Raw genomic sequence first — 23,322 nt, 5'->3', positions numbered from 1 at the left:
AGTCAAAGGAAGCTGATCATACTTAATAAGAACAAGAACACATAATAACAGGTATTAACATACACAACATTTGTTCATATTACAGCAATCCAGTAAGTTTCTGCAACAATATAACTGGTGTAAGCAGCTACAATTATTTTCCTTAAGAAAAAGCCTGTAAATTGAAGTTACATACCACGCTAACAAGGCTGCCATCTGAGTCCAGGAGGATTGGGGCATTTGAAAATTGCGGTTGCAGTAGGTGGATTAGTAACCTCACTTCCTTAGCTTGGAAGGGGTAGAGAATCAAGCTGCTGATAGGCTAAACCAGACCACAAGATTTCCAGTGCCTGTGCATGCAACGTAAGTAGAATATTTGTTTAAATCTACACACACACACACACACACACATATATATATATATATATATATATATATATATATATATATATATATATATATATATTTTTTTTTTTTTCTGTTAGCATTAAGCTGGTGTAATTAGAAATTTCAGGATAGGGGATGGTGAAATACTTGTTTATAGCCAACAGTGCAAGTTAGACTGAAGCCAATTTTTAGAGGAGTCGCATTAAATCTAATAGATTCTAGGGACAGCTGACAGTGCTACAGACCCGATATGGTTTAATTTAATTAGAGCATACAGAAAGAAAATCAGAGATAATAACCTTCGCAATGTTTAAATATTGAGGGACAAAAAAAGTATGCCCTTCTGTTTAAGTATCTACAGGGTAGTAATCTTCTAGCGTTGCAAGCCTTTCATGGTAGGAGCAGCAAGCAGGGGGATAGAACCTGATAAAGGATATATTAGTTAGTATACTTTTCTCACTAGGGAGATGTCTACCAATAGTCTCAGAAAATAACACTGTATGGTCAATACCAGTTGCTAAACATCACGTTTACATACATCATAAGTAACCCAGCAATTTACCAGCAAATAAAGTGTTTATCAGTATCCAGTCCAGCATATAGGCATAGAAAGTAAAATCCAAAACACTAGATATTATATAAATGCCACCAAATGATTAAGTAGTTTACCCAGAAGTTGCAGCATTTTAGCTAAGCACATGTAGGAAACTAACGTTGCCAGTCAAAAGAAGCCGATCATACTTAATAAGAACAAGAAAACATAACAAGTATTAACATACACACCATTCATTTGTATTACAGCAATCCAGTAAGTTTCTGCAACAATATAAGTGGTGTAAGCAGCTACAATTATTTTCCCTAAGAAAAAGCCTGTAAATTGTAGTTACATACCATGCTGGCTGCCATCTGGGTCCAGGAGCATTGGCACATTTGAAAATAGCGGTTACAGTAGGTGGATTAGTAACCTCGCTTCCTTAGGTTGGAAGGGGAGAGGATCAAGCTGGTGATAGGCTAAACATGACCACAAGATGTCTAGTGCCTGTGCATTCAATGTAAGTATAATATTTGTTTAAATCTACTAGTATATATATATTTTTCTCTGTTAGCGTTAAGCTGCTGTAATTAGAAGTTTTGAGATAGGGGATGGTAAAATATTTGTTTATAACCACCAGTGTAAGTTAGACTGAAGCCAATTTTTAGAGGAATTGCGTTAAATCTATGAGATTCTAGGGACAGCTGACAGTGCTATAGACCCAGTATGGTTTAATTTAATTAGACCATACAGAAAGAAAATCAGAGATAATAACCTTCACAGTGTTTAAATATGGAGGGACAAAAAAGTATGTCCTTCCATTTAAGTCTCTGCAGGATGGTAATCTTCTAGCATTGCAAGCATTTTGGGGTAGGAGCAGCAAGCAGGGGGACTAGAACCTTTGCAATGTTTAAATATTGAGGGATAGAAAAGTATTCCCTTCCTTTTAAGTCTCTGCAGGGTGGTAATCTTCTAGCGTTGCAAGCCTTTCCGGGTAGGAGCAGCAAGCAGGGGGATAAATTAGTTTGAAATTTACAAATGACATATAATTAGTTACAAAATTCCAGTTAGCTGTGCTGGCAGTATCTCCTTTCATCACACTCCCCAACCCAATTCACGTGTAACTTGGACAATTGGATGGGGAACAGGAAATTCATCCCTGGTTTGTCACCTATGTCTCTAATGGACACAGGCTGCCTGTAAATGGTTCATCTCCCAAGACCTTGCTTGTAAATGTTTCACCTCCCAAGCCCCTGCTTGCACTTATCAAAGGTACCAAAACTTGTCAGAGATTTGGGATGCATGGCTAGGTTTAAAAAGGCCCTTCTGGTTGTTAGCCTAGCACATACCTATGAACCTATGTGTACATGGTGGTGTCCATTAGTTTAAATATGTACACATGGTAGGATGCTGTCTTAGATGTTTGTTAGCAAAACTGCTTTACAGTACTGTTATGTATACCCCACAATAGAATGTTGTCATTGTTTCTGTAAGTAAAAGAGAGATGATGTGCTTGTGGTATATGCTATGATTTGTATATATTTTTGTCATTCTATTGAGATAGGGATCTACTTTATATGGTCAACATTTCAGAATGTCGACATTCATATGGCCAAGACCATATGATCGACATTCAAAATGCCGACCATAGCATAAAAAATAAAAGACACAAAAAACTTACCTTCATGCTGCTAGTAGAGGGGCTACGCCCCCTGAACCCCCCGTGGGGGGGTCCACCCCTCACACTCCCCTGAACTTAAATATACCAACTCCGAGATTGCACTACAGTGCGGAAGATGGAAATCTTTCCATTCCGCAATATACAGAGATGCCGATTCCGCATGGTCGACATTTTGAATGTCGATCATATGGTCTCGGCCATATGAATGCCGACATTCTGAAATCTCGAATATGTGAAGGGAACCCTGGCATATACATAAATGTTAGTTATGGTATATGGTTCAGTGACTGGCATGTATAAATCACTTCTGTGGCAATTACAACTTCTTTGTTGCAGTGCTCAATAAAGTGTGAGTGCACAATATGCCAAGCTGTAATATGACTTCTTTATTCACTACCGAAGTAATGGATATCAGATATTTATATGTGCTGTTCATTTTAATCACAGATATGGTTGTGCATTTTTCTTAATGCTTTATATTGCTGACAGTACATGGTTATGTTTTTTTTTTCTTATGCTTTATATTCCTGATGGTATATATATATATATATATATATATATATATATATATTTTTTTTTTTTTTTTTTTTTGCTGCTGCTGAATCACAGGTAATGTCTGTGTCTTCTGAAACTCAGTGTCAACTTACTGAAAATCAATTTGCTAAAAGTCATAATACTGACTGCAGAATGTTGAACTCTCAAAATGGATGACCATTTGAAATGTCAGAACTTGTTGCAGTAACTCCCAAAATACAGAGACTGAATGGACAAAAAAATGGACTTGCATATAACAAGCCAAGATGGCCATTTCTCAGAATATTCTCTTTTCTACAAGGTATGGCTATCTCTTTGTTGGTGTATACACATTTGGAGGGGATGTAGGGCTTTAAAGGAGAAGATCAATACCCATTTCCTTGTAAGTACAGAGAGTTTGACTTGCTCTTCCTCTCAGGACGCATGTTAGCACTTGTTTCTGATTTTCATTAATGGGAGTGTTATTATTTGTGGAATGGTTATGTGTATATTTGTAGTACATATATGCTGTTAATAGGTATTTTGAGTTCATCATTATCACAGTTCAACAGTTTGATGTCAGGATTTTGTATTCAGTATAATGAATTTCAGTATACCACTTCTTAATAAGTTGCCACATACCTGTTTACTGCATAACTGTTATTAAGCAAACCACTAGCATTACACAAATTGCCCAGCTTACCACCCAGGGTACTTGGCAGACCACGTGGTTCCTGTAAACAGTTGTTAATCATAGCACGTCTTGTATGACAGTTGTACAGCAATATGTCTATGCATCAGGGTCCATGAACATCAGTGTAGGTTACTGCAGTACATGTGTAGTTCCACTTTGTTGACCCATGTGTTACTGTTCTATACCAATGTAAACCTCCAATGTATGCCCAGCAACAACATTACCATATTCTTAAGCTGTATACAGAATGTCTTATAATGTAATGCAAGATGTACATGCCTATTAAACCTCATGCCTATAGTGTGGCATTGCACATTACTATGGACAACAGTTACCAATATATGCACCCTGCCATATATGGTACTGTTTCTCTCATTTCATGTAACATGCAGGCTATGAATATGTATGGAATGTTCTCCTTTGTGCACACAAGCATAGTAAACTTTTCTGTGCTTGCAGTCTTATGGATGGATATGTATCAGAAATGCTTTATGAATATCAAGCTATTAGTGTTACATGGCTATGACACTAGATATGAATTATTTTGTTCTTGCTTAGTGAGTTCATTTGCACTACATTGGTATACTGTGGGTCTTGCATGCCATATAGAGATTGCACATATAACACACGTTACTGACCCTCAAAGGTTTACATATGCAGCTTGTGTGTCTCTCCGACCACATGGTAGTGATTCTTCCTGTATGACCCTCAGCCATCTCAGTAATGATCCTCTCTGGCCTGCACATACAGAATATACATCAAAAGTATGTGTCATCAGCATGACCTTGCTCACATGCATTGTACTGTTGGTGCACATTAATCTGTGCACATGCTTTACACATGCCACAACTATATATCTTGTACTGCATGCACACACCAAGACAGTATCAAGGAATGCTGTGTCATAGACATATCCTTCACATGGTAATGACATGTGATGCAGCCAAGTTTCCACTAGTGAGGTTAACCCAGCTGATGTATGCATATATCACCATAGTCTCTGATCCATGCCAATACACAGGGGTGGAAATAGCATGGTACATGTGCACATATACTTTGTACTGCATGGAATACACACCACATAATATCTCTGCATATATGCCCTGTTTAGGTGATAGTCCATCTTAATGCCTAATGCAGAGTAAACAAAATAGTATGGGGGGAGGGGTAACATGATCTGTCTAAGCCATGTGCACCATGCATCATGTGCATATTGTTTGCACAGATGTACACATTATGTACTGTGTAAACACTACAGTAGCAAATAATGAAGCATGCTGTGATCATCAGCACTATGCTCACTCATCCCAACACCACTCACTATATATATTTGGTGCTTTGAAAACATACTAGCCAAAAATAAAATAAAAAAATTGCAACTAATCATTAAAAACAAACAGTTTCCTTTTCCAATTGGTTAACTGAAACAGTGCCACTAACTTCAGACACACGATGAGTAGTAGTAGTATTGTTATGGAAATAGTTTTTAATAAGCTATGGTGTAGGGTTGAGTTTTGGGCCTGGGGTGCAGACATTTAGGGTTAGGTCATATAAGTAAGCATGGGGAAGGGGTGTTTCTTGCTACATTGAAGGCATGGCAGAATGTGAAGAACATTGCACAAACAAAAGGACAGAAAAGGTGGAAGAGAAAAAGGAAATGCTTGCACTTAAAGATGACAAAACATAAAATCCTGATAGGTTGCTGCGTGAGGTATTACAGAATCTGTCCATTGTGCTAACATATCTCGTGATAAAAATGTTCCACCTATCACTGGCCATTGTGTCAGATGATTGTAAGAAGCTGTGTCAAATACTTTTTACAAAGAGAAGAATCAGTGAAAACTGGGGGTACTACTTAACTGTCAGCCTAGGCGTAGTGGGAAATTCATTAAGAAAATCTTATGTAAAGGTTGATTGTTTTACAACAGGACAATAATCTCCATGACTACAACCAGCATGAATTCATAGGGAAGAGAAGCTGTCACAAAAAGTAGATTCAGTTTAATGGCAAATTTAGAAGGTAGCTTGGCAGGGAAGCAGCTATACATGTAGTGTACCTTGACTTTATGAAGGTCTTTGTCTCAGTCCTGTACAGATGAATTCTAGGAAAACTGTAGTGGCAGAGGATAGGAAGCGGAATACTGCATACTAAAAGGTGGCGATACATAGAGTTGTAGTGAGACAGAACATTTTATTAAAAGTAAAGTTAATATGTGAGTGTTTCTAGTTGTAATACTCATCTGCATGTTTGTTTCAGACACATCTGAGGGAATACAGAATAGGATTAATCTCTTACTAATGACAAAAAGATGGATGCAACAATGGAAGTTTGGAGGAAAATCTAAAGATTTGGAAACTGTCCAAGTGACAAATAAAAAAAAAAAATTGAAGTACTGATCTAAAGACACATCTTTACTGACAATAGCACTGAAGAGTGGAATTGATTGCAATGGAGCAAGACATTGACTCAGAGGAGTTGGTCATATTTGGCTTAAAATAACAGGAGCAGAGTGAAAGGATGGAAGCAACAATATTCCAAATTATGTGGTGTATCCTGAGGGGCATGAACTCCAGAATCAAGGAAATAATGTTCCTGATCAATGTCACCTAGACCAGTCAGTACTTTGAGAACTATGTGAGTTTTGTTGGCCCTCTAAAATATTAGCTAAAAAGAGTTCAGATAAACCATTACACGTTTATGTAGGACAGAAGGAGAAGGCCATCAAAAGAGTTAAAATGGGCTAGCCCTTTTTTAGATGCCCAGTGGTACACAGGGATTAATTCTTGGCTATGGCCCAGATGACTCACATTAGTTGTAGAGCCCTAGAAGCCTGAAGGAGCTGGAAAGAAGGGTGCACATGCCCGTCCTGGGAGAGGGAAGGTATAGTTAGACTCAGGCTGTAGCAGCTGTTTGGAGGAAAGAGCAGGTCTATGACCCAGGGCATGTGTATAGAAAATCAGGATGCCATCTGTGTGGTGCCTTCAGTAAGAAAGTGTATCAGAGAAGATAAATGCATTGGAGGAGGAGGACTTGTGAACTCCTTTGTTAATATGGCAAAATAAGTAAAAAAATATTCTCATTGTCAGGATGTCAGCAGTGGCACAAGCAGCCCTCATGGCTCCTTAATTGATGGCCCTGTCAGCCCTGGTGTATCTAAGGGTGTTCTAGACCACTATGGGATAAATGTGCCATTCCATTTTATTTATTTATTTTAACCAGGTAAGCACCACTAGGAATAACTTCCTGTTTTCAGTAGTAACCCAGGAACAATCTCTGGTTAAAAGATTTATTCTGAGTTATACACTGAGCATATGGAGACTGAGAGAATCATTCCAGGGACCAACAGATGAAGCTCATAACACCCAATAGCCCTAATCTTCTGCAACAAAATGCCACTATTTATGGTTATCTATGCATTCAGTGCATCTGACTAACCTCAGTGATCACATAACAAAAGCACAGCTTCCAAGGACAGGTGAAGCACTTGCAACAAATACTCTGTCCTCTGTAATGTATAGTAATGCCCATGTCAGGTATCTCCAGCTACTTTTTCAGATAGCATAATGGACTGTACATTGTCAAGGACTGCTTCTTCTCACTCATCTACCACTTATCTAAAGACTTAGTACATGGACCTTGTTTATAGGGTATGCCTCTCTCATCCTTCATATTCAATTTCGAGGATATCCTTCTCCTACCTACCTCATAATTTGCTGCAATGTTCATTATACCTCACATATATTCATATATATGTATATGTATATATATATATATATATATATATATATATATATATATATATATATAAATACATATATATATATATATATATATATATATATATATATATATTCAGATGGAATGCACATTGTCGAGTTCCATCTGTCCCCTTACCATTGTGCAGTGGAATCCATTCAAACATCTCGCACTCTCACAGTAGCACTAATACAATTCTGAACAGGAAATCACAGACATGCTATCCATGCACCTAATTAAAGTGTCATTTCAGAAAAATTTACTTGCATGGCAGGCACCATGTATAAAGCTTAATCTAGCAGCATACTAAGGTATATTGCTTCAGGAAGAGAGAGGTCAGGTAATGTTAAAGCACTAGAAGACATAGTGGTACCCACTTAATACCTCTATCCACCAAAAATCAAATGCAAGAAAGAAAAAGGGGTCACTGAACATCAGTGGCTTTGCCACCTAGCTGCTTGTAATAATATTATGTTGCCATCTAGTTGTCTGTAATAATATCATGTTGTGATGCAAACACCAACAATTGATGCCCCTTTCATTCATGAATCATGTGTCAATGATGCATAGTACAGTTGCATGCCTACTTGCATTCTTTTGTTATAGTGCAGCTTGGCCCTCACTTTAAACTGTACTATGAAACGGTAATAGAGATGCAGCAAATTACACTTCAAAACTCCACAAGTAATGCACAGTATAAACAGGGATTAAGGACTCGTGTGAATTTCTGCTGAGAAAATGCTTTACAGGTATAAGGAAATGGATTTGTAAAAATGAAAAAAAATATTGATGCTCTCATTCTTTTTTACCATTGTCTGCTATACAAACGTTAGGTCAATATTAGGCCAGATTCATGAACACCTAGACTCAGTCTACACTAAATGTACACTAAGAGTACATGATCTGTATTCAAGAATATCCTGACCACACTTCTATGCTATCTATTCTCTCAGAAAGATTAACTAAGTGTAGACATAGTCTACACATTGCGGGAACCTTTAAGAACCCCCCTCAATATTTAAGGTTGCAAGAAAATCAGTAGGAAAATTAAATTTAGGAGAAAGAAGGTAGGCGTTATGCTTCTGTTGTCTATTCACTCAGAATGGTGTACACTTAGTGCAGATGTAAATGAATCTGGCCATCTAAAAATTAACATATCTGCATGTTGTATTTGAATGATTTATTACGTAATGCGAAAGTTCACACTAGATGCAAATTAAATTCTTAAACAAAGATGATTTTAACTCAGGCAAGATGAAATAAAATGGTGCAATAAACTTCACTTTATGTGCAAATTTAAGTCTTAAACAAAGTTAGGTCATCTTTATAATAATGGTTTCTTTCCATCTGAGTTAACTTGTGTTATACTCAAGATAAAATGGGTGTCCGTGCTGTTCTCTAATTTATATGGAGTAAGCTCTGCCTATCTTAAGTAACTAAATATGATTTCTTTACAATTGCTGTACCATACTTTTAGTGAACAATTCCCTTTTTTATGGAAACTGTTGCTGAAATAATTGCATTTCCACAATGGTTACTGACATGTACCTGAATGGCTGATAAATTAAACAGCTATGGCTGCATATTTATTTACTTATTTGTTTAGGAGATTGGTGAGCAGATCCATGTACCTTTCTCATCTATAGTCCAGACACAAAAGCAAGACAGAAGAACATTGCAAAGAAATTATTTCAACATTCACAACATTTTCAAAGTAATACCTTCTGAGAGATCAGATAAGCTACACAATATGCTGTTATGCAAATTATCAGTCAGTGAAAATGAACATTAAAGCAAAGATAAAAGTAAAGTTGAATTATATTTACATGACTCTAAACTGAAAAACACATTTGACAACAAGCATCCACTTGTCCTGTTTTTGATATTCATCACATGCATCAGTTTTGGGACTGAAAAAAGTCCATACATGAGCACTATTAAACTTCTTTTGTACACATATATTAAATGTAACAAGGAACTTGCATATCAAAATTGAAAGGTTGTGCTGCAACAATGAAATTACAGATTTCCTCACAAAATAGGCAAACTTAACTTGAACCATTGTTTATTACTGACAATTTTATAGATATTTTACTTCAGACATTCTGACTGAAGAATGCTTGCTTTGAAAGTGAGTAAACAAGAAGATTGGGAGATGGTGGAAAACTGGAGAAAGCCTTCTGAAAGATGAGTTAATTACATAGCTAGGAAGAAGAAAGATCAGATCAGACAATTTTACTCTGTGAGATATTTTCTTTTTTCCATATTTTTTATTTTTTTGGGAAATATGGTTAGCACAGTCCCCGGGATTCATGAACCTTGCGCCAGGCGCACGCACAGCGTAGGCGTTACAACGCCAAATATGGCCGCCGAGCGATTCAGGTACGATCCAATCCCACATGCACTACCGGCGTGCGTCAGATCAGCGCCGCCACCAGCGTAGGTATGCTAAACACCCCATGTGCGGTGTTGCACCATGCAAATGAAGGCATATAGCGATCCACGAAGTGGCGCAGGCGTAGCATAAGGCCACGGCAATGTAAACCAAAAAAACGGTTTACATTTTCCCAAACATAACATAGGAGTAACGGAAGGCTGTCAGCGTCAGGTATCACACTGTTGCCATATGCCAATGGCGAAAGACACAGAGAATGTCAAAAGAAAACATGCACAACATGTAAATAATAACATAAATGGTATGTCCACAGAAACTCACAGCAGAACCCCAGGACATGTCTGCGGAAGGTGCAAAACAATGTAATAATATGACAATGTTATAAAACAGCAGCGTAATACACATCAGCTTCACAGCCACAATACACTATGGTATGCATGGAAAGCCACAACCACGGTGCAAGGGTTGCCAAGGACTCGCGGCAGTGTTCGCCGTGGTAACTACGAATTAGTAGTCAATGCCATGCAAATGAGGCAGATAATACTGAATCGCAAAACCCCCGCCAGCGTAAGGCTGTACCAAACGGCACAGCGGTAATACACCGAGGAGTGGCTCAGAGGGAATACATGTCACCTGCAGAGGGGTGTGCCACTGTAGGAGGAAGCACATTGGAGCTCAGCAAACCTGGGCTGTACATTGCACATCACAGCTGCAGGACCGGCGTGTGGGGAAATAGTTGAGCTGAGAGCACACAATGCGCACAGAGGTGCATGTGCACGAGGATGACTACGTTCCCTTAACCCAGTCATGTGATGCTCGCCCCGCAAATAACATCGGAAACAGGAAGGTGATGTTGAGAATATGAGGAAATGTGGAAGCAGTGTAATTGGAGTAGTAATGAGCAATCAACACTAATCAACCCACGAAGGCCAATCGGCGGCAGCTGACAACTCTGCATGCAGAAACCTGCAAAACGGGATAGGGAAGGCATATGAATGCAAAGAAAGTAGGGGAGGTAGCAGAGTGCAAAGAGTGAAGACCTGACACAGCAGAGCCAAGCAGACAGGCAGCGGCACACAAAACGCACGATATGCCATGTCCCAGAAACTACACATGACAGGGCTCTGTAGGATGCATGCCAGGAAATAGTAGGTGCAACGTGCAGAAACAGTAAGGGAAGGTTGAAAGGTAATCCATTGCAGGCAAGAGTAATGCAACACCAAAGGCAACAGCGTTGCAGTGCCAACGGTAAAACACGGAAGATAATCCCCAGATACGGCCGCACAGACACACCCTATGACATCACCGGGTGTACAGCACAACAGTATAAAGTGTGAATGCACACAACACACAGCCGTGTATTCCCAAATGCCGCACCATAGGTGTAAACACATGGGGAACTTTTAAAATGTACATGTTGGGTGCTGCCGTGGTCGTGATCCATCAGCATGTGTTAGAGACAGACGGAGTTGTGGAGGAGGATGCCGACAACTACCGTAGGCCTCAGAGGAGAAGGAGAGTGTTCAGACCAAGGGTAACATACCAGGGGCTACAAGACCTGGAGATAGTAGAGCGTTACAGGGTGGATAGGGACACATTACAGCAAATAGTGGAGCTGTGCCGGCCACGCCTGAGAACAAGAAACAACAGAGGGGAGCCCATCCCAGTGGACACAAAGGTATGTGTAAGCTTGTGAATACTGGCCACAGGTACCTTTCAAAGGCCAACTGGGGATATAATGGGCATCTCACAGGCATCAGCATCCAGGGTACTACAGCAGTTTCTGGATGCCATGTTACCACATGCCAATGAGCATATATACTTCCCCAGATCTCAGGAGAAGTTGGCTAGCAATATGTGCCACTTCCACCGTGTCGCACAATACCCGGAGGTACTAGGTGCGATAGACTGTACGCACATACAAATCAAGTCACCACCTGGGGAACAGGGTAGACGCTACATAAACCGCAAGGGATTTCCCTCCATCAATTGCCAGGTCATGTGCAATGCGCAGGGCATTATCATGGATGTGTGTGCTGGCAGCCCTGGAAGCTACCACGACTCCCATATCTGGCATGCCTCACAGCTGTACCAGGTATTCGCCAGGGGGGACATCCCACAAGGCCACCTTGTGGGAGATGCTGGCTATGCACTGGAGCCATGGATGATGACTCCCATCAGAAATGCACACACACACATGCAAGAACGCCATAAAGAGGCACACGCACAAACCAGAATAATCATAGAGCGTGTGTTTGGGATGCTGAAATCACGGTTCCGGTGCTTGGATACATCTGGTGGAGCCCTGCAGTACTCTCCAGGCACATGTGCCCACATATTCATAGTATGTGCCATGCTATATAATATGATCCTGTGGAAGCAGCTGCTGCAGGGACATAATGGTGAAGGGCCACAAAGCCCACCACAACTGCCAAGGCCAGTCCAGGCACAGAGGGTTCAGGACCATGAACACACTGTGCCAGCCCCAGTAGGCAGACGGAGGCGTACCCAATATGCCTATGCCCTGGCAAAGAGGGAACATATAGCACATACTCTGACAGCGTAGGCCCCATGGACTGACACCTCCCTACCTGCACACACAGTGAAATTGACGGCACACAAACATGACCACCCGTAAAGTGTACCGTATGGGTGGCCCCATGTGTGACTCCAACATAGGCAGCACCCAAACACTGTACACCCAACAGCCAGCGGAGCATGGAACGGCAACACCTGAACTGTACGCGGGTCCTACAGCAGACGGCGTTGTTGTATGCTGCCACATTCGCCGCAAGGTGTATACATATAAACATGTATATATGTGCATATACATATATGTAGATAGATATCATTACATATATAGAAATATATGTACACATATACATAGAAGTACTACAGGTAAGACAGGGAATCAGAGGGATGTAAGGTGACAGAGATGTAACACGCGATATCTGTACATAGTATACATAGTGAAACGACAACCTGAGCATCCGGGAGGTTTAACAGAAGAGGATACCGCTAACCATGGAAAGGTCAACATACCAAAATGCATAACCGCGAGTCGGAATGATCGCCAGGCCACAGTACAGTAACAGTACATGCGCGGGTAATACTATGATGATATGAGGGGGGAGGTAGACACCGCCGCCGGTGATGCGGCCCTCGCAGGTACTGTGTGCAAACGTCCCCGTGACTGCCGTAGTATGTGTATGTGTGCGGAGAGGGTGCCATGTGTGTCGCTGTGCGAATGTAATATGTGTGTGTCTCTGTAATATGTGTATGTTGATGCCATGTTAGAGGCAAAGTGGAATAATATGTGTAGGCATACAGTACACTAGCCACAGGCATATGTACACCAGTAGTCCCAAAGTAGTAGTGAGAGCCCCACCCTGGCTAGGCGTGTGGCGACGTATAACAATGCAAAGTGACAATGTCCCAGAACGTAGCACAGGAATATACCCCACAGGAAATGGAAAGGACGTATGTACTAATCATGACCGTATGTATGACACCGATATGCTAATTGCAAAACGATACATCGGCAAAGTCACACAGCAATAGGTATGTACCGCGGAAATACGTATGTGCTACCTCGCTACTGACCGTGGCCACGTATCGGCCCGTAAACACCGCTGTGTGTTCTACAAGTGTCAAACAAGCAATCCCCACCTGAATAGGTGGCAACCACTGGCAAACAGGCCATCCCAAGTACAGGACCACAATCACTGTAAATATCTGGGACAGAATGACAAGGGATAGTCGTCACGTACAAACAACCGCTGATATACCACAGATGTGATGGAGGAATACATGCATGAAGCACAGATGCAGGCGATACCAACACCACATGACAACAACATAACCTACACTCCCAGACCAACAGACAATTAACTGTCAACTCCCCAGGCAGGGATGGAGCACACAGACAACCATACCGTGTATGTAGAGATGCAAGGCCCACAACCCGTAACCGTCACCTACAACCTTCGATATTCCCCATCGTACATATTAAAGGGATACAAGCCATAATAGCAGCACAAACATACAGGCAGTCAATGACATCTGCATAACCGATACATCTCACGTGGGAAACACAATCAACAGCGGATGCATACTTGCATGCGTTGTTCAAAGGAATACAACAGCTATGTTACACATCTGAATGCAAAACGCCATCAACAGACGCCATCAGGACAGGGACACCCACATGTCGAACCTAATACCATACCCAACACACACAATCCACGGCCAACACCACTGCGAAATGTACCTGTCACCACACATAGCGGCTGCAGTTACACATAACATAACACAATACAGACCATCTCCACGAAGGTAGGGCAAATAGGCAATGCCCAGGTGAGGAATCCAACCATACCCCAGTTACGACGCGTAATGTCCGGATGGAGTAGATGCACAGGTGATATGCGCACAATTACACACTGAGGAACAGCAATTGGTGGGATGAACCCACATGTTGCAGGTATCGACGGATATAAGGATGACTCCCAGGATATTCAAACTGTATGCTCATACCGAACCAGCAGTGTACAACGGAAAGAGTGATAAATACGAATAACGATACACGGAACGAAAAACGGAACGAAACACCGACAAGGTATGTAGAACACACGATATGTACGGGTGTGTAACGATGATGTACGTACCGAAGCAGTACTGTATGGGAATGGTGTTTGTAAGTAATGATACTTGTCCATAATGCAGAGAGTGTTGAAAGGTGGTTATGTAGTGCTATCCTGCTGAGCATACCAACGACTGTGGACACCGTGTGCACAGCAGTGGGACATCATGTACACAGCCGAGACACCACAAGGGCTGCCACAGGGGGGCATAAGAGAGAACAATGCCAGACCACATGCCGATGCTGGCAGTGGATGTCCAACAAGGAAGTGCCATAGCAGGGGATAGGACATGTATGTATACTGTCACAGCACACATGTGTATGGGCATATACCGTCGATGTCATACGTAATGTGCACCCGACGTGCACGTATGCCTTGCAGTAGGGGATACTATGTCAACTATGTGTAATGTAAAGCTGTCATGGTGGATATGACAGACATTATACACAGTATCACAGGCATATCATGCATAATGGAGGTATTGCCTATTGGTATGTACAATAGCAGGATACATATGGCCTGTAGGTATGGGACAGAGTAGTAGCATCATAGCCATCTGAAATGGAAGGAACACCAGGTAACCATGCCCAAACGATCTGTAGCAGGTGCATTGTGGGCAACAATGAGGTCTGGCAGGTCCATGTGTAAACAAATGTGCAGTGTATACAGTAGTGTCACCTCCACATGGTAGTGTCCAGTGAACAGCAGAGGTGGGTGTCAACTGCATGCTTACACAGTACTGCTGCTGTGGTGGTACCATGACTACATGTCACTCAAACAGCAAGGGAGCTATCACATGAACAGTGCCACTGTGTGTCCCTGTGGGATGTGCACAGGACCTATGTTCCACAGCATGGTGTGTGTTGTGTCTGCGGAAGTAACACAGAAGCCCAGCCCATGCAGTGTGGCATGTGTGCACATATCCATGAGCAGTCCGTTCACACTGCCCACTGCAATTGTCATGTATGAGGAGTATATGCATCAGTAATGCGGAGGACATGGTCTGTGTCAGAGCAGAAGACACCCCTGTGTATGTGGTATGCAGATGTGTACAGATGTGTTTTCCGTCTGTCAGCTGCATATGTAAACTGTCCGAGACTGGTACACATCGTGGCATGACAATGCTGTGCCATGTAAAGTCGTAGCTGTTGTGGAAGGTACACCATGAATGTGGTATTGTACCCTTGACCGTGTATAGATGTGCGAATGCCACAGGTACAATGGCTACCTATGTACCAGCATCACACACAGAACAGATAGGTGTGGCCCTGCAGAAGTGTATCCATGCCACAGTGGAATATGGTAACCACAGGACCGTGTGGGGCATCTGTGTGTACAGCAAACATGTACAATGTGATATGCATGTACGGGGCCAGTATCCATGTGATAGTCACTGGGTGAATGTTGCTATGCAAAGGTGATGTGCATGCACCATGTGTCATGCATCCTGATGCCATGACACCCACATGATGTATGTGCCACACTGACACCCGTATGGTCATTATCGGTATGAGCTGGTGGAGCTATAATGGCGCCAGGTATGTAGATGTGGGATATCTAGGCATGGACAGTACTCTGTGACAGCATGTTGTGTATGTAAGCCAATAGTGAACATGAGGGCGCCATGAGTGAGGACTGTTTAATGCCATATGTACCTGACATGTAGTAGGTAGTATGATATGCTTGCACCACTGTGTGTCCTGTCCAGGAGTCATATAGCCTAACATCCTGAGACACAGGGTATGATGTGCAGGTGGATGTGTATATTGCCAATACCAGAACTTGGAATGGTGCTGAAGGGCAATGTGAGGACAACGTCTGATTTGTTGCCCTCTGTACCACCCCAACCCCCCATGCAATGGTACGACAGGTGGCCAGCATGTGTACGTGGCGTGCTGTGGCACACAGAAGCCCAACAAGGGTGCCAGGAAAGGCATGTAGGCCATTAATGTGTGCGTGAAGCACGTTTGTGAGGATGTGCCCCAGTGCCATACAAAACAGTCCAGTCATGGGTGTATGAATGCAGTGCCACACGTGCAATGCAGTGACACCCATGGGTAGTGCGATAGATGCGGCTGTGCGGTGGTCAAGGTACACAATGTCTGACAACAGGCTAGCAGTGAATATAGTGGGCTGGTGTGGAGACACATACCAAACAGGTTGGCGGGACATAACAGCTAGGGACATCGGAAGGTGACATTGGGCCAGTGTCCCAGGACATAATGTGTGCATGTCAGTACCATGTATGTGTCCACAGGGACACTACAATGTCCATGTATGGATTGCAACCCTGTAGTGAGTGAGAGTGTGTATTGTTGGTAAGTACACCATTGCCTGGCATGTTGCCAACATTATCACGGTCTGCAATGCCTGGGTGACAATTGTATGTGACATTGAATGTGGATGTAGCCAAACAACACAGACATACCACCACACTGCCTGAGGCCCCACACTGCAATGTGCGGCAGTCATGTGTAGGTAGCTAGCCTTGGAGCATGTGATGGACCACGAGGACCCACCATGGCTGACAAGTGATGCACCCCACACATGTGAATATACACCACCATGCAACAGCCTGCACATGTGCCCATACATCAGATGTGCATGGAACATGACCACCACAGTGGCGTCTGTGAAAAGGTCAGTACCACCACGTCTCTGTGTGGAATAGCATGGTCCCCACCATTGTGTACATGCTACAGAAGTGCACTGTGGTATGTGTCAGCATATGTATGTACACTGTCCATCTGCCCGGGTGTCATGCCATCAACAACTGCTGTCAGCAGATGTCAGTAGTACTGGCTGTAGTACACATGTTCCGTGTATGCTGCGATGGGTGTGTGTCCAGGGTGTGGCTAGCAGGGCTGTGAAGCATATGTGTTCATCCACCAAAGGGGGGATAACCCCAGGTTTAACACACCAGACACATGGAGGTATTGTGCATGCTGAGGGTAGTGTAGGTATGGTATGTGTTGTGTAATGTGTCATCCAGCTGGGTGGAGTGCATGCCTCAAGCATGTGTAGGTACATGGGTGTCCATTCTAGGGAAGTGTGGGTTGCTGTCAGCACATGGCAGTGGCAGCTGTCCGAGGCCCAATGTACAGTGTAACAACACAGACAGCATGTAACCTGTGGTGTACAAAGTAAACTATGTTGCGTGTTACAATGTGTCTAGCAGTTACAAACATGGGTATCTGCACATTGAGCACCTATGATGCATTGTGTTTGGCAAATATCCAGGATGTGTGCAGAACACTGTGTGATGTGTGATCCCCTCACCTGTGTGTTGCAGTCCAGGTATGTGCCTGGGAGGTACGATCCATGTACAATCTGTACTTGCAGGCGTGCTGCGCAGAGCATGGAGGCAGGTCCCAGTCACTGCAGATAAATGTGAGTGGTGCACTAGTGTGTGTGCCTTGCTTGTGTGCAGCACAGTGGAAGGTGCAAGCATTGTCCCACATGACCCCATGCCGTGCCTGCCTGTTACAGCCCTGCTGGAGACAGTCATGTGACACTGCCACAGAGGCAGTATAGCATGTGAAGATGTACATGTGTGCTCCACACCCCAGGTAGATGGCCGCAGGTCATGTGTGCCCCAACAGTGTGGTCGACCAGGACTGTCATAGTGGTCAGATACCACATGCCTGTATAAGTACAGTATGAGCATAGGCAACAGTTGCAGTGACACAGTAGGTCAATGTACAGTGTCCCTGTGTTCAGACCACTGCCTACTGTACACTTGGCTAGACACACACCCAGAGGGTGAATATACTGGTGAGCCATCACACGTCCCAGTACACGAAGCCTGTGTAATGCCATCACAGGGCGGTCACAATAACACGTTGTATGAGGGATATGTTGTACCAGGTGATGTGTCATGTGTGCATATGTTGAGTTGCACAGCTGTTCACACATCTGCAACATATCAGTGCATGATGCATACTGTAACATGATGTGTGGAACTGCACTGTGATCCACAACAGGGTCATCTGAGACAGGTGTGTTGTGAATGGTGTAACCCATGGTTCCACGGGATATACACCGGTGCTGTTGGCTGCCATGCTGGGGGCCACCAGTGGTGCCTACGGTGGTCATACAGACATACTGCACACATTGTTCTGGCAGGAATGTCCATTGTTGTAGATGATGTGTTACTACGTGAAGGTAGGTGTGTGTTGTGAATGTTACCCATCCAGACGTGACCATCAGGTGCAGTCACAGTTGTTGACAGCATCACACCCATCCACAGCTGTCAGCACCTTGTCCCCAGAATGGGTGTCAGCCGCCTTGGTACTGTGTGACCTATGTGCAGATGGAAGAACACCTACTACTGGCTGGCTAACAGTGTCATCTAGGAAGGCTATATGATGGCTGGAATATGCTGTTATAATGTATAATGATGGTATCCCAATGAAGTACATGGAATCACATACAGTAAGCCATGGCTGGCATGTAAACCATGTACAACAATGACTGTGTGACAGACACAAACAATGTGGAGCCATGTTGAACATGCACCCATGAGAATACCAAATGAGGTATGTTGCACATATCGATGTACAACTGTCAGCTATGGGCACAGCATGGATGCAGACGCATATCCCCCACAGGCAGTACCACACCATGCAGGTAGGGGGGGCATTGCACGACTACATGTGACAGTTGCTGTACCGCCACATGTACTGCATATCCATCATATAGGGGTAGCAGTGGTACGTGACTGTTGGACATGCCTGTACATATGACCATGTCCCACAGGATATGTGTTATGTGTGTACAACACCTGTTGTACCGTCATCAAGCTGTGAAGTGTATGGCTGCCAGTGTACCTGTGTGACATGTTGTGCAATGGGTGCAAAGGTATGCAGTAGTGCATTGCATGCCCACATGTCCCACACAGGTGCATAGCCTGAACATACAATACAAACAGTGTGTTGGAACATAGTAACCCACAAGAGGAGATGGGTACGGGTGGCAACCCACTACCACCTGTCCGGGTAAGGTGTGCATGTCCATGACACATTAGCACCTGAGATGTTAGCAGTACAGCTGTACAGGGCGGCTTGCATATTTGATCACTAATACCCCTGTGTGTTCCACCACTGGCCTGTTGACAGACAGACACCAACATAATGTGCAGCATTGACATGTGCACAGCACATCACCGCTGGCTACTGTAGAATAGGTTTACCGTGTAGACACGTGCACAGAACATCTGCGCCAGCCACACTCAAACACGTTATGTGTTGAACCCCACCATCATTGTAGCCTATGCCACAGACAGATGTTCATGCATCTGTGTATGTACGGCTGGGAATTTCCCTGGCCTAGCAGTATAGCTGTGTCAGTGTTGCGAACAACATACTGAATGGGCTGGGTGTGTGAAGTGCGCCATACGTGTATGGTCCGATGGATGATACCATCAGTGTCCCCGCTATGTGAACATCCCTGTCCCCATACATGGATACCTATGCTGTGCCCAACACCACGGTCCCTGTGGGAGGGATGGTGCTGTGGTGCACCTGCTGACATGGCGGTGGCAGCAGGCACTGGATGTAGACATATGTGGTACCCATGTCAGGCCAGGCTACCATCCATGTGCACGGGATATCAGTGTGGGCACATACAGCACTGTGTTGAACAATACCACAGCACATAGCACCTGTCAGGGGTAATGTGCATGCATGGATGTGCGATACCAGCATGCACCATACACACCCCCACCAAGCAGCATGCTGCCTACCTTGCAGAAGGCCATTGTCCACACCATGATGACAGACATGTGTAATGTCCATATACACATAGCAATGACATATGGAATGGACAGCCACCCTCCCAATATCAGTACCCCCCAGGTGGGACACATCCCTGTGCCATGTATGTGACATACCCTGTCATACCATGCAGCCCTGTCCAGCAAGGCTGCACGCTATCACAGTCATACATGGTGCGATGGCCAAATGGCACTTGCACTATCAACCGTCCAGAGCAGTAATGTGGCACTGATGCACCTTGTGGTGTCACAGGTGCTGTGTGTTGGCGTGTACAACGTGTGCACGCACATGCTATGTATGACCATCCCTGCTAATGTCATATGATTACACAATGTCCCATGTGTATCACATGTGCAATACAGGTGAGCCGTGGCAGGTTGTCCAACACCTGTACAGTGCTGTGTAGATGTACATGGCACAACACATGCATGTACAGGTGTCCACGTGTATGTGTGCAGTGCCACCGCTGACATCCATAATGGCTGCGTTCGTGATGCCTAGTGACATATACACAGCATCCAGGTGAACAGTAGAACTGTGTGCACATTGGGACATGTGCCAACTGGTATGAACACAGGTGCGGGCAGGTACACATGTCCACAGCAGGTTACCATCAACATGGTGTGTGTACAGTGTGATGAGTTGACACACAGATATGATATGATACCTGCTGCTCAACAGTGTGACAGCAACACGTCAGCTGTGTTAGTGCCATGATGCATCACAGAGATTACTGTGCAGATGTCATACATGTCATAGCAATGTATGTCCAGCGGTATGCCAGTACATCAGTGTAAATGTGACCTGTCACCATCATTATGTCTTACAGATAATGCCACGTTCACGGCTGCCAGCCTTCAGCCGCCAGGAGGATGACGTAATCATACCGTTGCTCCATGACAACCATGACCTGCTATTCAGCCATGTTCCACAGCAAGCACAGCAGCGGGATGACGTGTGGCAGGATATGCGCAGGAGGGTGAACGACGTGGGTGGCAACAACTGCACCTACCAGCAGATACGCCGACACTGCAAGGACCTAATATGGCACGCGAAACAGCGTGCTGCCGCAATCGCCAGAGAACAAGGTGGAACAGGTGGTGGGCCACCAACCCAGCACCCACTCACACACACGGAGGAGCTCCTGGCCAGTCTGGGGACACCCAGGGAACATCATGCAGAAGCACTCGCTGCCATCGTGGAGGTGGGTGTCTCCCAACCAACGAGCCTGGAGCTGCCTGGTAAGTCAGTCTTGCATATGTGTATGATAACTGACATAGGTGTGGGTGTCACAGTACACCACATAATGTACCAACACATGCCAGGTATATGGCCACACAAGCCGCATACTACAGTATGCTATGTTGTGTTTGCAGACATGTGCATAACACATGCTACCACACAGGTACATGATGTGACATGCACAGTGCTTACTGTGGCTACATTCATGGATAATGTTTATACTGTTGTGTCGCCCCTATACAGGTACCTCTGGTGTGTTGCACAGCCATGGGTCCATCGCAGGTGAGACTGTTGTTAGTAACAGGCATGTTACGGTGTATAGATATACGACATGTGGCCAGGTATGACATGCACACCTGGGTTCCACCCAGCCACGGTATACAGGTTGCACCACCTGACACACACGCCACCCATGTACAGTAGAGACAACCGTTAGTATACACCGGCATGAAACCACAGAACCTCTCGGTGTGATATGTGCAGTCAGCTATGCATACAATGGTGGAGGTGTTCTACAATGGCTGCATATGTAGTATGCATTGGAATGCCATTTGTGGTATGCACACAGTACCACATAGTGAGCTGTGATCTGGCCAGCACACAGGTGTTACCAATGTGACATATGCCCCTGCATTGTGTGCACACGTTGTGACATGGCACATGACATGTCCCACGCACATGGTGTTCTGTCTGCAATATTGTCACACCATGACATGACCTACACCCGACATAGCAGACATCCACACTGTCTGCATAGGCCTCTGGATTGTGACACCTCAGACTTGTATGGGTGTATGTCACATGGGTCACCACAGGGATGGGTACACGATGCCCATCACACACAATTGTCCATGACCCAGTCAAACATGGCCATGGGTGATACCTACAGGCATGTTGCCACACAGTACATCTGGAGTGGATAGACACCATTGCACATTGTCCACACACAGTGCGATCATAGCTGTAGTGGACCACCTATACATTTGATGTGGTACACCAGACAACCGGAATGCCTGTCAGCAGCCACTGGAGGTGCCACCAATGTCTACCATATACGTGCTGTGGAACAGCATGACTGTGTTGCAGACATGGCAATGCAATGCGTCCATGGTATGCATCGCACAGAAACATACCTGTGTCCTGCTGCCATGCAGTGGCACAGTGCCTGTACTCCCCACTCTATAGCTACGTACACGGCTCACACCAACCACACCTGCACAGACATCTTTGTTACACATGCATTCTATCTGTAGCCTGTACACATAACACTGCACTGTGACGTCCTGTATGATGCGGTGCATGTGGTGGGACACCATTGTCACATGTCCACATGTTATCGCACATGTTGGCGGAGTACATGTCAAAGTGACGCCAGCCATGTGTACTGTTAACCTGCCTGTGGCCACACGGTGTATCACGGTGATGCATGCAAACTACCATGAATGTGTGCACAGCATGCCTACTGAAATGACACCTGCTTGATGTAGTGTGCACCCCAGGGCAGTATGCATACTACCACTATTAATGTCTGGCCTGCATTCACTGAGCTGTGGTGTGGGAATGCTGCATGCCATTTGCAATATCACATGCATGATGTGTCTGCATGTGTGTGTGTCTGCGTGTGTGTGTCAGCGTGTGTGTGTGTCTGTGTGTGTGTGTCTGCGTGCGTGTGTGTATCTGTGTGTGTGTGTGTGTGTGTTCATGTGTGTGTCTGCGTGTGTGTGT

Source organism: Protopterus annectens, chromosome 11.part0, assembly GCF_019279795.1.
Source record: "Protopterus annectens isolate FY-2018-M chromosome 11.part0, PAN1.0, whole genome shotgun sequence".
Classification (NCBI taxonomy): domain Eukaryota; kingdom Metazoa; phylum Chordata; order Ceratodontiformes; family Protopteridae; genus Protopterus; species Protopterus annectens.
The sequence above is the reverse complement of the archived record's forward strand: the minus strand, read 5'-3'. Positions refer to the sequence as shown.